The sequence below is a fragment of the Gracilinanus agilis genome, chromosome 1, assembly GCF_016433145.1.
Source record: "Gracilinanus agilis isolate LMUSP501 chromosome 1, AgileGrace, whole genome shotgun sequence".
Lineage (NCBI taxonomy): Eukaryota > Metazoa > Chordata > Mammalia > Didelphimorphia > Didelphidae > Gracilinanus > Gracilinanus agilis.
The window spans coordinates 233,074,508-233,091,324 of record NC_058130.1 but is presented as its reverse complement, the minus strand read 5'-3'; positions in this window follow the sequence as shown (position 1 = coordinate 233,091,324).

Below are 16,817 nucleotides of genomic sequence, written 5' to 3'. Positions count from 1 at the left end.
AACCTGCTTCAGCTTGATGTGTGATTGGAACTCTGGCTGAAGACATCACTGAGACTTCTGGCTGAGGATTACTAGGAAATCCACGTGGGGATAAGGGATGTAGGGAAGCCCCTGTGGGGCTAAGCCTCACTCCACTGGAGAAGGGCTGGTAGGCTTGTTAAAATCTGTCTCTTTAGCTACATTTTTCCACTTTCACTCTTTCCACCTATTTGTAAATAAATCTGCTAAAAGTTATTTTGACTTAAGCTATAATATTTTAAATTCAGCAACCACAATATTACTTTATAACTATCATATTTACCATAAAACCTAAATTTAAATTCTTACACCTCTAGAGAAGGGGAAATTAAGGTGATTATTAGGAGCTATTTTACCCAATTACATGACAATAAATGTGACAATCTAGGCGAAATAGATGAATATTTACAAAAATATAAATTGCCTAGATTACCAAAAGAGGAAATAGAATACTTAATCCCATTTCAGACCAAAAACAGAAAAAGAAAACTATAGACTAATCTCCTTAATGAACATAGATGCAAAAATCTTAAACGGAATACTAGCAAAGAGACTATAGCAAATTATCACAAGGATTACTCACTATGATCAGGTGGGATTTATACCAGGAATAAAAAGCTGGTTTAATATTAGGAAAACCATCCACATAACTGACCATATCCATACTCAAACTAACAGATGTCACATGATTATCCCAATAAATGCAGAAAAAAGTTTTTGACAAAATTCAACATCCATTTCTATGGAAAACACTAGAAAGTATAGGAATAAAAGGCCCTTTCCTCAAAATAAGGGATAGTATTTAAAATCATAATCAAGCATCATCTGCAATAGGGATAAGTTAGAAGCTTTCCCAATAAGATCAGGGGTAAAGCAAGGATACTCATTATCACCACTATTGTTTAATATTTAATATTGTACTAGAAATGCTAATGGTAGCAATTAGAGAAGAAAAAGAAATTGAAGGAATTAAAGTAGGCAGTGAGGAAATTAAACTATCACTCTTCACATATTATATGGTGGAATTCTTAGAGAATCCTAGAAAATCAACTAAAAGGGAAGTGGAAATAATTAACAACTTTAGCAAAGTTACAGGATATAACATAAATTATCAGCATTTCTATATATTCCCAACAAAAATCAGCAGCAAGAATTAGAAAGAGAAACTCCACTTAAAATCACTCTAGAAAATATAAAATATTTTGTAATTTATCTGACCAGACAAGCAAAGGAATTATATGAACACAATTACAAAGCACTATCCACAGAAATAAAACTAGATCTAAATAACTGGAAAAATATTAATTGCTGCTGATGAGATAATATAATAAAAATGACAGTCCTATCTAAATTAATTTGCTTATTCAGTGCTATACCTATCAAAACGTTTTTTATAGAATTAGAAAAAATAATAAAATTGGTCTGGAAGAAGAAAAATTCAATTATATCAAGGCAACTAATGGAAAAAAAAGTGAAGAATGGTAGCCTAGCAGTACTAGTCTTAAACTGTACTATAAAGCAGTAATCATCAAAATAATCTGGTACTGGCTAAGAAATAGAAGGTGGCTCAATGGAAAAGACTAGGGGTAAATGACCTCAGCAATTCTAAGTTTGATAAACCCTATGATCCTAGTTTTAGGGATAAGAACCCATTATTTGACAAAAATTGCGTTGAAAATTGGAATACAGTATGGCAAAAATTAGGTTTAGATCAATATCTCACACTTTGTACCAAGATAAGGTCAAAATGGGTACATGATTTAAACATGAAGAGTGATATTATAAGTAAATTAGATGAATACGGAGTATTATACCTGTCGGATCTATGGGGAAGGAAAGAATTTAAGACCAAACAAGAGATAGAAAGCACTATAAGATGTAAAATGAATAAATTTCATTATATTAAATTACAAAGGTTTTGTACAAACAAAACCAACGTAACCAAAATGAGAATAGAAGCAACAAACTAGGAGAAAAATTTATAACAAAATTCTCTGACAAAGGTCTAATTTCTCAAACATAGAAAGAACTAAGTCAAATTTATAAGAAATTAAATAATTTCCCAATTGACAAATAGTTTGACAAATCAAAACTATCAATAATCATATGAAAAAATTTTCTCAATCCCTCCTTATTAGAGAAATGTGAATCAAAACATCTCTAGAGTGGCCAATAAGACAGTAAAGGAAAATAATAAATGTTGAAGTGGATATGGCAAAATTGTGACAATAATACACTGCTGTTGAAGCTGTGAATTAATCTGAACATTCTGGAAGAAAATTTGGAATTATACCCAAAGAGCTTTAAAAGAATGCTTGTTCTTTGATCCAGCAATACCACTCTTGGGTTTGTGTCCCAAAGACATAAACAATGGGAAAGGTTCTGTTTGTACAAAAATATTTATAGCTGTACTTTTTATGATGGCAAAAAATTGGGAAATGAGGGAATGTCCCTCAACTGAGGAATGGCTGAACAAATTGTAGTACCTTCTGGTGATAGAATACTATTGTGCTATAAGGAATGATGAATGACTTGGTTTTTATACGAATTGGAAAGAACTACATGAACCAATGACGAGTGAAATAAGCAGAAGGAGGAGAACATTATATACAGCAACTGAAACATTGTGGGATGATCAAATGTAATTGATTTTGCTTGTAAAACCAATTCAATGATTCAGAATAATTGTGAGGGAAATATGAGAAAGAGTGCTATCCACATCTAGAGAAAGAACTGTGGGAGTAGAAATCCAGAAGAAAACATATGATTTATCACTTGTTTATATGGGTGTATGATTTGGGGTTTTGGTTTTAAAAGATTACTCTATTATGAACAGGGATAACATGGAAGTAGGATTTGAATGATAATATGTGTATAATTCAGTGAAATTACTTGTCAACTCCAGGGTTGGGGAGAGAAGAGGGGAGGGAGAATAAGAATCATGTAACCATGGGAAAAAATTTTTTTAATTAAATTTAAGAAAACTAGATCTAAACAATTGGAAAAACACTGATTGCTAATGGGTAGGACAAGCTAACATATTAAAAATGACCATTCTACTCAAATTAATTTACCTATTTAGTGCCATACCTATCAAGCTACCAAAAAACTTCTTTACTGAATTAGAAAAAAAAACTATAACAAAGTTCATTTGGAAAATAAAAGATCAAGAATATCAAGGGAAATAATGAAAAAAATGGGAAAGAAGGTGGCCTAGCAGTACCAGATATTAAACTATACTATAAAGCAGTGGTCATCAAAACAATATGGTACTGGATAAGAGACAGAAGGCAGGATCAGTGGAATAGTCTTGGGGTAAGTGACATGAGCAAGACAGTATATGATAAACCCAAAGAGCCAAACTTTTGGGACAAAAATTGACTATTTGACAAAAACTGCTGGGAAAATTGGAAAACAATATGGGAGAGATTAAGTTTAGATCAACATCTCACACCCTACACAAGATAAATTCAGAATAGACAAATAACTTTGTTAATAAATATGAATTTAAATTATTATTAAATTATTAATTGTTGATTAATTGATCATTATCAATAATCAATAATCAATTAAATTATTGGGTTATTAAATTATTGAAAATACATAAGAAATTAAATTAGATAAAATATTAAATATGTATTAATTGAAATAAAAATAAAAATAAAGAAGGAAACTATAAGAAAATTAGGTGAACATAGAATAGTATACCTCTCTGATCTATGGGAAAAGGAAGATTTTAAAACCAAGAAAGAGTTAGAAAAAATTACAAAATGTAAAATAAATAATATTTATTGTATTAAATTAAATAAGTTTTTGTACAAACAAAAACAATGTAACCAAAATCAGAAGGGAAACAACAATCTGGGAAAAAATCTTTATAACAAAAAACCCTGACGGAGGTCTAATTACTCAAATATACAAGGAGCTAAAACAATTGTATAAAAAGTCAAACCATTCCCCAATTGATAAATGGGCAAGGGACATGAATAGGCAATTTTCAGATAAAGAAATCAAAAGTATCAATAAGCACATGAGAAAGTGTTCTAAATCTCTAATAATTAGAGAAATGCAAATCAAAACAACTCTGAGATATCACCTCACACCTAGAACTAAAATGATAGCAGGGGAGAGTAATGAATGTTGGAGGGCATGTGGCAAAATTGGGACATTACTTCATTTCTGGTGGAGTTGTGAACTGATCCAACCATTCTGGCTGGCAATTTGGAACTATGCCCAAAGAGCTCTAAAAGACTGCCTGCCCTTTGATCCAGGCACAGCACTGCTGGGTTTGTACCCCAAAGAGATCGTAGATAAACAGGCTTGTATGAAAATATTTATAGCTGCACTTTTTGTGATGGCAAAAAACTAGAAAATGAAGGGATGCCCTTCAATTGGGGAATGGCTAAACAAATTGTGGGATATGTTGGTGATGGAATACTATTGTGCTCAAAGGAATAATAAACTGGAGGAATTCCATGTAAACTGGAAAGACCTCCAGGAACTGATGCAGAGTGAAAGGAGCAGATCCAGAAGAACATTGTATACAGAGACTGATACACTATGGTAAAATCGAATGTAATGGACTTCTGTACTGGCAGCAATGCAATGACCCAGGACAATTCTGAGGAATTTATGGTAAAGAATGCTACCCACATTCAGAGGAAGAACAGCAAGAGTGGAAATATAGAAGAGAAACAACTGCTTGAACACATGGGTTGATGTGGGCATGGTTGGGGATGTAGACACTAAACAGTCACACCAATGTAACTATCAATAATATGTAAATAAGTCTTGATTGATCACACATGTTAAAACCAATAGAAATGCAAGTTGGATATCGGGTAGGGGAGCTAAAAGGGGGAGTCAAGGGGAAAGTTAAAATAAGAATCATGTAACAATGGAAAATGTTTTTAAAAAAATAAAATATTAAAGAAATTTTTAAAAAATTAAATTTAAGGAAAAAAAAATTAAGGGACTCTTGCAGAAAGCTTTTAGCCAGTCCCTCATTTAAGCCTCTTAAAAATTAAAAAAAAAAAGCTCAAAAATTGTGAGGAAGTGAGTTGAGGGATAGTAGTAAAGGGAAGTTATTCAGCAAAGAGGCATAATAAAGGAATTCAAAGGAGTCCAGTGTGAGGAGATGGCTATTCTTGGCACTCTCTTTAAATGAAGGATTTCAAGATTCTCCATTTCTCATTCTAATAAGACGGTACTGATGAGATATGGGCAATAATGACTAATAATATCATAGAATATTCATGGAGTGTGATCACCATCAGGTAAGAATGGTCTCCCATGTATCATTTCTTTCCTTCCTTTGAATAAAATGATTCCAATTTGAGTGCTAAATGATCTAGATGCTTCATATATTTTATCTTTGCTAATTATTAATAATAAAGCATTCATGCCTAACTTTGTTTCTAAAAAGAAATGTGTCCTGCTCATAAACTTTTAAAAAGATAAATAAATATAAATTTCATTTTATATACTTTTAGATTTTTTTTACGTAATGGTTGGTTTCTGGTAAAAACAACCATCTATTTCTGGTTTATGTTAGTCAGTTTCTGCTTTTTTGTTTGTTTGTTTGTTTCAAAGGCTAGATAGCTAAATAGGACTCTGAGGAGAAATACAGTCATTTATAAACAGAAGGAAAAATAGTTTAAGAATGAACAGAAAGCATAAAACAACAAAAACTAGAGCCTAAGTCAATATATTCCAGTAAGTTAAAATTTGTTCTCTCTACTACTCACTAAGTTTATTCACTAAAGCTAACAACTTCTGTGAAAGACCAAAGGAAACAGTTCCAATAAGTCTTCTATTCATAGATCTTTTAAAAATTATTAGTAGAGATTATAAGAAAAAAATCCAAATTTCCAGAATGAATAACTTTAAATAACCAGAAGAGGAAACTGAAATACATCAGTTTCTTTAATAGACAATAAAATGAAATGGTATAATAAAAGACAAAAAATCAACTATCACTTGAGAATTTTGAGAGTTATAAGTTCATGAACCATCCCTCCCCTTTCTAGAGGTAATACCAAAAGCAGGAACCCTTGCAATGCCTGCCTCCTAATTTGCATCATCACATCTCAGCAGTTCCTCCTGACATTAATTTACAATAGATCATTGAGAAAATAGACTAGATATTCAAAAAGTCACCCATTCAGACATAAATCAGAAAAAATGGCAGAAATGATTACCTGTTAGCTGTCCCTAGCTCCATTATAAAGTATATTGACTTCTAAAAGCTCTTTGAGCATTGTGAATGAGGTTATTGTCTGTCAAGGAAAAAAACAAAACTCCACTATTGTAATAATTCATTCTTATGCTTAGTTATTCAAAAAGAAAGTACAGGTCTCATCACAATGAGTAAGATTCTTATTTCACCATTTTTAAGATACAGACTCCAAGAAACCCCAAGGATAATACGTCATGATACTTAGGATAAAATATTCAGTAATGTGTTGTGTGTGTGTGTGTATCTGTATTTGAAACTTATTAACTTATTACTCCTTGACTCCAGATACAATCAGCTAACATTCCAGCTTCCTTCAAGTCCAGGTAAAATTCTACTTTCTATGAAAAGTCTTTGTTGATCACTCTTGGTGCACTAACATTAAAACTTCATTTTGCTGATCATCTTGAATTTAAAAGCTAAAAAAAAAAAATTAAAAATCCCCAACTAAGTATCAAATTTGTTATTCCAAAAATTGAAGGTGGAATTAACAAAACTGAATAAGAGAAAACCATTCAATTAGTAAATAAAACTGAGTTGGTTTCATGAAAAAAGCCAAAAATAAATAAATAAATCCAATTGGATAATGTGATTTCTTAAATTAGAGAGAAGAAAATCAAATCACTAACATCAAAAATGAAAAGAGTGAATTTATCGCTAATGAAGATGAAATCAAAGCAATCCTTAGGAGTCATTTTGCCCAACTATATGTCAACAAATCCAATAATTTAAGTGAAGGGGAAGAATACTTACAAAAAATATAAGTGGCCTAATCTAACAGAGGAAGAAATAGAATACCTAAATAAACCTGTATTAGACAAAGAAAGTGAACAAGACAAAAATTATGTCTCCAAGAAAAATACATCAAGACCAAATGGATTTACAATTGATTTTACCAAACATTTAAAGATCAGCTAATTCCAATATTAAATAAATTATTTAGAACAATTGGTAAAGAGGAAATCCTGTAAAACTCCTTTTATGGAATAAATATGATGCTGATACCTAAACCAGGAAAAGAAAAAACAGAAAGAAAATGAAGGCCAATTTCATTAATAAATATAGTTGTAAAAGTTCTAAAAATAGAAGCTCTCAAACTCCAAGATACATGGTGGTTATATTTAATAATACATTTCTAAAACCTGGTAGAACCCTGCTTGCAGGTGAATGCTTCTTTTGTGAAACTACAATATAAAAAGAAATGGCACATAAATGGAGGAAGGAAACAAGAGGATAGAGAGGCATAAGTGATGATCCAGGGTCAAATCAAGGGCTAGAAATGAGGGGAAAGTGATTTCAGTTTCCTCGGAAAGAAAAGATCTAATGGGTGAAGAACAAAGAAAAGATAGAAAAGGGGAAGGTAGATGGCTTTATTTTGGGTAGAAGAGAGGGTTCCACAATGCTTCTGTGGGTGAATGGAAATAAACTCTTTACACTGAATGAGTTCTGGGGATTTAGGAACCTGGAATGTATTTGTCCTAGAAGGAGGAACTCAGAACTCCTGAAGGCAACTGGCACATGGAAAAGTGGGGCACAGAGGAGATTTTCAGACAAATGAAGAAAAAAATGTACACAAGTAAAAGTATAGAGCAGTATAGGGGGAAAGAAATTTGCCATGGGGCAGCATCCCTTCTGACACATTAATTGGCATTGTGGTGGCAGCTAGGAAGCAGATTGGATTGAGAGCCAAGCCCAGAGAGGGGAGATCCTAGGTTCAAAACTAGCCTCAGACACTTCCTAACTGTGTGACCCTGGGCAAGTCATTTATCCCCCATTGCATAGTCCTTACAACTTTTCTGCCTTGGAAAAAATATACAGTATTAATTCTAAATGGAAGGTAAAGATTTAAAAAAATAATTGGTATTGTTCAATTCCATCACTGGACTAGATGATTATATCATCAAAACAACTCTGAGGTATCACCTCACACCTAGCAGATTGGCTAAAATGAAAGAAGGGGAGAGTAATGAATGTTGGAGGGGATGTGGCAAAATTGGGACATTAATGCATTGCTGGTGGAGCTGTGAACTGATCCAGCCATTCTGGCTGGCAATTTGGAACTATGCTCAAAGGGCTATAAAAGAATGCCTGCCGTTTGATCCAGCCATACCATTGTTGGGTTTGTACCCCCAAAGAGATCATAGATAAACAGACTTGTATGAAAATATTTATAGTTGAGCTTTTTGTGGTGGCAACAAACTGGAAAAGGAGCGTATGTCCTTCAATTGGGGAATGGCTGAACAAACTGTGGTATATGTTGGTGATGGAATACTATTGTGCTAAAAGAAATAATAAACTGGAGGTGTTCCAGGCGAACTGGAGAGACCTCCAGGAACTGATGCAGAGCGAAAGGAGCAGAGCCAGAAGAACATTGTACACAGAGACTGATATACTATGGTAAAATTGAATGTAATGGACCTATGTACCATCAGCAATACAATGACCCAGGACAATTCTGAGGGATTTATGGTAAAGAACACTGCCCACATTCAGAGGAAGGACTGCAGGAGAGGAAACATATAAGAAAAACAACAGCTTGAACGCATGGGTCGGGGTAGACATGATTGAGGTTGTGGACTCAAAACTACCACACCAATGCAACTACCAACAATTTGGAAATAGGTCTTGATCAAGGACACATGACAAAACTAGTGGAAATGTGCATCGGCCATGGGTGGGGGGAGTGCAGGGGTTGAAAGGGAAAGGTGGAGCATGAATCATGTAACAATGTTAAAAATGAATATTAATAAATGTTTAAAAAAATAAAATATTACTTATTGTAAGCAACAGATTATAGAGTTTTGTTTTCTTATCAAGTTCATCATGTTTTTATTGGATTATTTAATCCATTCACAATTAAAGTTGAAAGAATTAGGTTTATATTTTCTTCCATCAATCTCTTAAATTTTATAAAAGTTTTGATTTCCCCCCTCTTATGCTGTAAACACAATGTTATGCTTCTTCAATTATTTTACATTATGTTTTAGAACATGGTTCTGTTCCCAGTGGCTCTGTTCCCCTCACCCTTGTTCTCTTAACATTCAAAATGTAAATTAATGCCCTCTTACTTTCTTCCTCTTCAGAGTTGTTTTGATTTGCATTTCTCTAATTATTAGAGATTTGGAACACTTTCTCATGTGCTTATTGATACTTTTGATTTCTTTACCTGAAAATTGCCTATTCATGTCTCTTGCCCATTTATCAATTGGGGAATGGCTTGATTTTTTATACAATTGCTTTAACTCCTTGTATATTTGAGTAATTAGACCCCTGTCAGAGTTTTTCGTTATAAAGATTTTTTCCCAAGTTGTTGTTTCCCTTCTGATTTTGACTACATTGTTTTTGTTTGTACAAAAATTTTTTAGTTTAATATAATCAAAACCATTTAATTTACATTTTGTAATTTTCTCTAACTCTTGCTTGGTTTTAAAGACTTTCCTTTCCCACAGATCTGACAAGTATACTATTCTGTGTTCACTTAACTTGTTTATAGTTTCCCTCTTTATATTCAAGTCATTCACCCATTCTGAATTTATCTTGGTATAGGGTGTGAGATGTTGAACTAGACCTAATCTCTCCCATATTGTTTTCCAAATTTCCCAGCAGTTTTTGTCAAATAGTGGATTCATGTCCCAAAAGTTGNACTCCTGACTTCTTTTTCTTATTTGACGCCCAAAAGATTTTGCTCAAGCCCTGAACCTTAAACTTGTGTATGTCCACCTACCTCATATGTGTTTCTTGTAGACAACATATGGTGGGATTTGGGTTTCTAATCCACTCTGCTATTAGCTTCCGTTTTGTGAGAGAGTTCATCCCATTCACATTCAGAGTTATAATCATCAGTTGTGTATTTGCTGACATTTTCGTATCCTCCCCTATTCCTACCCCCTTTTTCTTTTACTATTTCTTTTTAAACCAGTGGTTTGCTATTGAGGGGCTATCCCTTATCCCCTCCTTTGATTAACTTCCCTTTCTACCCCCTCCCTTATTTCCCCCCTCTTTTTGTTTTTAAAGGCCTTATGAATTCCCTCCCCCTTATTCTCCCCTTCCTTTTTTTGACCTCCCCACTCCCCTTCTCCCCTTGGTTTATTCCTTCTGACTTTCTCAGAAGGGTTAGAAAAGATTATGTCCTAATGGATAGTATAGCTACTCTTCCCTCTCTGGGTTGATTACACTGAGAGTAAGATTTGATTATTACCTCTTAATGCTCTCTTCCTCTCCTTCTTATAATAGTATTTGTCCCCTCTCCTTCCCATGCCTTTCCTGTGTGTAATAGAACATCCTATCTTTCTTATTCACTCAAGTTTCTCTTGGTGTCCCCTGCTATTCACCCCCTCTTTCCCATCCCCCATGTCATCTTAGATTATTTAGTGTTCCACCCTCACACTGTGAATTATTCTTCTGATTACTATAATAGTGAATACTATAATAGTGAATAGAGTTCCTTAAAGAGAATTATACATAATATTTCTCTACATAGGAATACAGATAATTAGATCTCACTGAGGCCCTTAAAAAGGCAAATTTAAAAATTATAAGTTTTCTTTCTTTCCCCTCTGTATCTTATTTACCTTTTCATGTTTATCTCGATTTTTGTGGTTGGATATCAAACTTTCCATTTAGCCCTGGTCTTTTCTGTGCAAATACCTGGAATTCTTCAATTTTGTTGAATGCCCATACTTTCCCCTGGAAATATATAGTCAATTTTAATGGGTAGTTGATCCGTGGTTGCAGGCCCAGCTCTCTTGCCTTTCTGAATATCGTATTCCAAGCCTTGCGATCTTTTAGTGTGGAGGCTGCCAGATCCTTTGTGATCCTGATTGGTGTTCCTTGATATTTGAATTGTCTCTTTCTGGCTTCTTGTAAGATTTTTTCTTTTGCTTGCAAACTCTTGAATTTGGCAATTATATTTCTGGGCGTTTTCTTATCTGGATCGAATGTCACGGGTGTTCTATGGATCCTTTCAATGTCTATATTGCCCTCTTGTATGACTTCAGGGCAATTTTGCTGAATAATTTCTTTTAGTATGGAGTCCAGGTTTCTATTAATTTCTGGTTTTTCTGGAAGACCAATTATTCTCAAATTGTCTCTTCTAGACTGGTTTTCTTGGTCTGTCACTCTCTCATTGAGATATTTCATATTTCCTTCTATTTTTTCAGTCTTTTGACTTTGTTTTATTTGTTCTTGTTGTCTTGAGAGATCATTAGCTTCTAATTGCTCAATTCTAGAGTTTAGGGATTGATTTTCGGCTATAATCTTTCGGTTTTCGGCTATGATCTTTTGGTTTTTGGCTATAATCTTCTGGTTTTTGGCTATAATCTTCTGGTATTCCTTTTCAATCTGGTCATCTCTGGTGTTCAATTTGCTTATCAGTTCATTTGGTTTCTGAGCCTCACTTTCCAATTGCAAGATTCTACCTTTTAAACTGTTATTTTCTTGCCAGATCTCTTCCATTTTCCTCAAAATCTCAGTTTTGAACTCTTCCATAGCTTGTGAGGAGTTTTCCTTATTTGAGGAGGGTCCGGATGCTTGTTTGTTCTCCTCCTTTGTTTGCTCGGTTGTCTGGATTTTCTCTGTGTAAAAGTTGTTGAGTGTTAAAGACTTCTTTTTCTTGTTGTTAATCTTTCTCTTCTGAACTTCCTGGGACTGGGTAGCCATTGCTAGCCCAGCAGCTTCTCAGGTTTATCCTCACACTCCGGGTCTGTCCGCAGTCTTTTGGCCCTTGAGGTCTGAGTTCTCTTTTTTTCGAAGGTCAAGCCCCCTGGTGGATCCCCTTGCTTGATCCTCTGCCGGAGGTTTCTTTACAAGTCTCAGGGTGCTGCTTCCACAGTCATATACCCTTCTGCACTGGTTCCCCACTCAGGGTTTCAGAGCTTTAGCTCCTGGTTGTGTCTGCCTCCACCCACGCCTCCCCCCACGCCTGCGCTCTGCTCCCCGCGCTCTGCGCCCTGCATCTGCTCTCTGCGCCCTGCTCCCACGCTCAGATTTTGTGTGTGTTCTTTAGCTTTTTGGGGTCCTAAATCTTGCTTCTCTCTTGAACAGGCCCCAGAGCTGGCAATGACTCGATGGGTGCCCCAAACTTGCTCTATTTCTTTTTATCTTGCTTTGGCGCTATAGGTGGTGTGTGTGGAGGGGGTGGGGGTAGGTTGGTTGCTCAGTCCGCAATTTAGTGAGAGCTATTTCACCCCCTTATAGCATGGAAGTGCCCCGATTCCACGTACCTTCCATGCTGTGCCCTGTTGTGGGGTTCCTCTGTTCGTCTGGACTTGTTTTTATGTCCCCTTGAGGAGTTTTGTGTGTTTTGGTCAGGAGAGGTTAAGAGCTGCTTCTTACTCTGCTGCCATCTTAACCCGGAACCTCAATAAGTAATATTTTAAAATAAAGCTATACACAAAACTGAGGGAATGGAAAAATATACTATACATCATGTGAATCTAAAAAGACAGGAACTGTCAACATGCTATAAAACCAAGAACAAATATTCAAAAAATTTTAAAGGGTAAATAACTAAACTACATTATGCCAAATAAAACGATAGACAGCAAACCAATATCAGCAATAAATGTATATAGTCCTAATGACTTAGTATATAAATTAATGAAGAAAATATTATCTGAGCTTGAAAAAAAGTTACACAAAAGAGACAAGAAACTTCAATATCCCTCTATCGGTTTTAAATAAGCCTAACAGAAAGATCAACAAAAGGGAAAAGATGCCATACCTATCAGATTACTAAGAAACTTTTTTATTGAGTTCAAAAAAATTATAACAGAGTTCATTTGGAAGAACAAAAGATCAAGAATATCAAGGGAAACTAATGGAAAAAATGTGATGGATGAGGGCCTAGTAGCACCAGATCTTAAACTGTACTATGAAGAAGTCATCATCAAAACAATATGGTACTGGCTAAGAGACAGAAGGGAGGATCAATGGAATAGATTTGGGGTAAATGCACTCAGCAAGATAGTATACAATAAACTCGAAGATCCCACCTTTTGAGACAATAACTCACTATTTGACAAAAACTGCTGGGAAAATTAGAAAATAGTATGGGAGAGATTATAGTTAGATCAACATCTCACACCCTACACCAAGCTAAATTCAGAATGGGTGAATGACTTAAATATAAAAAAGAACACTGTAAGTAAATTAGGTGAACATAAGTAGTATACCTGTCAGATCTATGGGAAAAGAAAGAATTTAAGACCAAGGAAGTGATAGAGACTATTACAAAATATAAAATGAATAATTCTGAATATATTAAATTAAAACCTTTCTGTACAAACAAAACCAATGCAACCAAAGTTAAAAGGGAAGCAACAAATTGGGAGAAAAAACTTTATAACCAAAAATCTCTGACAAAGAGCTGATTTCTCAAATTTATAAGGAGCTAAATCAATTGTACAAAATATCAATCCATTCCTCAATTGATAAATGGGCAAGGGACATGAAAATGCAATTTTCAGAAAAAGAAATCAAAACTCTCAATAAGCACATTTTGAAAAAGTGTTCTAAATATCTCATAATTAGAGAAATACAAATAAAAACAACTCTGAAGTACCACTTCACACCTAGAAGATTAGCCAACATTACAGCAAAGGAAAGGAAAGCATGTGGCAAAATGGGGAAACTAATGCATTGCTGGTGGAGTTGTGAATTGATCCAACCATTCTGGAAGGCAATTTGGAACTATGCCCAAAGAGCTTTAAAGATTGCCTGCCCTTTGAACCAATCATACCACTATCCAAAGAGATAATAAGGAAAAAGACTTATGCAAAAATATTGATAGTTGTTCTTTTTTATGACAAAAAATTGGAAAATGACGACATGCCCTTCAATTGGGGAATGGCTGAACAAATGGTGGTATCTGATGATGATGACATATTATTGTGCTGAAAGGAATAATAAAGTAGAATGTGAACTAGAAAGACCTCCGGGAATTGATGCAGAGCAAAAAGAGCAGAACCAGGAAAACATTGTACTCAGAAATAGATACAGTATGGCATAATCAGATGTAATGAACTTCTGTAGGAGATTATTTATTAGTTAATTAATAAATAGGATATTATTATTGTTTGATGGATAAGTGAGAGGCTGTGTGTGTTGGATTTCTTTAAGCCAGAATGGAATCTCAAAGATGACTCATGAGAAGAGACTTTTCTCAAGGAGCTTTAGGAAAGACAGTTGGACCAATGGACTTACTCTTTGGACAATCTGACTTAGAGTCTGCAGAGAATATTATGGAGTATTTATATTTGGGAAACATTACCACTGTGTTTACAAAGACAATTCCCAGCTACATCAGGAAATACCTGTACCTGACTCAATATATCAAATTCTATGTTTAACCCTTTTAGATGTGTCACGATGGCTTCCTTTAAAGAGTTTTGGACTTTTGGCACTGATTTTATTTAGGATGTTTATCTATTACATCCTAAATATATTTACATCTATAAAATTAAAGCAGACAAGGGACCATGAAAGACATCTAAAGGTGCAATATTTGGAGGGAGTCATGCAAGGACAAGGATGATAGATTGAGGAAATGAGGAGGAAATTGAATATGGACAATGAGATAGAATAGGCAACAGCAGTAGGCACAAAACTTCAACAAGAGACAGCTAAGTTGGAGCATTCTATGGGAGGATTTTTCCCACTGTGCAAGGTATCCATACTTACAAATAACAAACAAATGGTTACTCTCAAACAGAGAAAGAGCTTTATACAATGAGACCTCGATAGTTTTAAGAAAAACATTTCCTCATTCAAAGAAGATCCCATTGCTTTAATTAGAAAATTTGAAAAATTCGTAAAACAGTATGACCCCACATACAATGATATGGACATTTTGTTGGATGAATTACTTACCAAATGTGAAAAAGGGAAAATTATCTCAGAAACGGAGGAATGACCAGAATTTTCCCCAGGCTGGTATGTGAATATTCCCCAGGATTATGAGGAGTTAGTTATAGCAAGAGAGGTACTTATTAATACAATAAGATATTCTAACAGACCTGGGGTTCAGACCAAATTTGAAAGGATAAAGCAAGAAGTTGAAGAAACACCCTCCAAATTCATAGACAAACTGATAGACATGGGAAAATGTTACATATCCATGGTCATTTTGGAAATGACCTTAGATGATATCAGGAAAGTTGCTACATATATTTTTCAAGCTGACCAAGACAAACAAGAAAATAACACAATAGATTTAGTGGAGGACCTAAGAAAAGAAATTAGAGAGCTAAAAATGAAAATCAACAAAAATGACAAGCAAGACAAGACTGTAATAGTACCAGGAAAGGAATTTAAAAAGCCAAGATGTTTTTTTTAACCATCACAGACAACATGGAACCAAGGTCGACATAGCTACTTCTGAAGCAATTTTGGTCATTTCATGAGACAGCGTAGATCCTGGGGTAAACAAAATGGAGGTTTTTACAAGGGCACTGGCAATTTCTCTTGTGGCAATAGATTTTATGACAGAGGATATAACAACTAATATCCAGGATTTAGAGGCAGTGGGTTCCTTGACAGATTTCAGTTTGGGTATCAAGACAGGAGACCTAGTTATCCAAATGAGTATGAAGGAAGGTATTACCAAGAAGAGGTTTGTATATTAGCATTCATATGGTAAGTGGTAAGTATAAACAGTTTAGAGTTTAAGAATAGTCATTATCATAAGGTACATACCATACCACAGAGAAATGTTATAAGTTCTACATAGCTACATTTTACATAAAGACATACTAGTATCAAAGATGATCTACTGAATTCATAAGGATTTTATATCCATTTTAGAGAAGTTTATTACTCACAACAAAGATGATTTTTTAATTTCTTCAAAAAAGTGACTTCTAGTATGTATATGTCTGTATTTGTATATATATATATATGTACATATGAAAATATGTATATTTGTGTAAAATAGGTTGTACATAATTTTGTTTGCGTGATGTTGTGTTCTGAGTTGAGTTTGCAATAGTGTTAGATAATTTTGTTTTTTTTTTCTGTAAGTAGAACAGGAAAAGTTTGCAGTTTCTGTAGTATGTAAGATGGTTTAGAATTGTGTTATCCTTAGGTAGAAATTGTTTTGTATTAGAAGAGTAAAGTTTGGTTCTGTTTCTATTTCCATAATGTTTGTAAGATAAATGTTGAAGTTTTATTTTTAGACTAGAAGTTTTCTGGACTAGTATAGGAAAATTTTGTTCTTTTTGTTCTTTTGCTATTGCATTGTTTTGCTTTTGGAGTTTTGTAATTGTAATTTGATTTGCATTGATGCAAAGTTTTGATTACTTTCTCTTTTTTATCCTTTTTTATTTTCTTTCTGTCCATAGAATAGGATAGCTTAGATTAGTGATAGAATAGCATAAAGTTAAGGAAATAGTTCCATTTGGGAAAGATTATTGGAGTTAGGTATAAAATACATTAGTATGGCTTATTAAGAGTCATTTGGGGAGCCATGGCTCTCAAAGGACACACAGTGGGAATTGTAGGAGAATATTTGTTAGTTAATTAATAAATAGGATATAATTATTGACTGATGGATAAGTGAGAGGCTGAG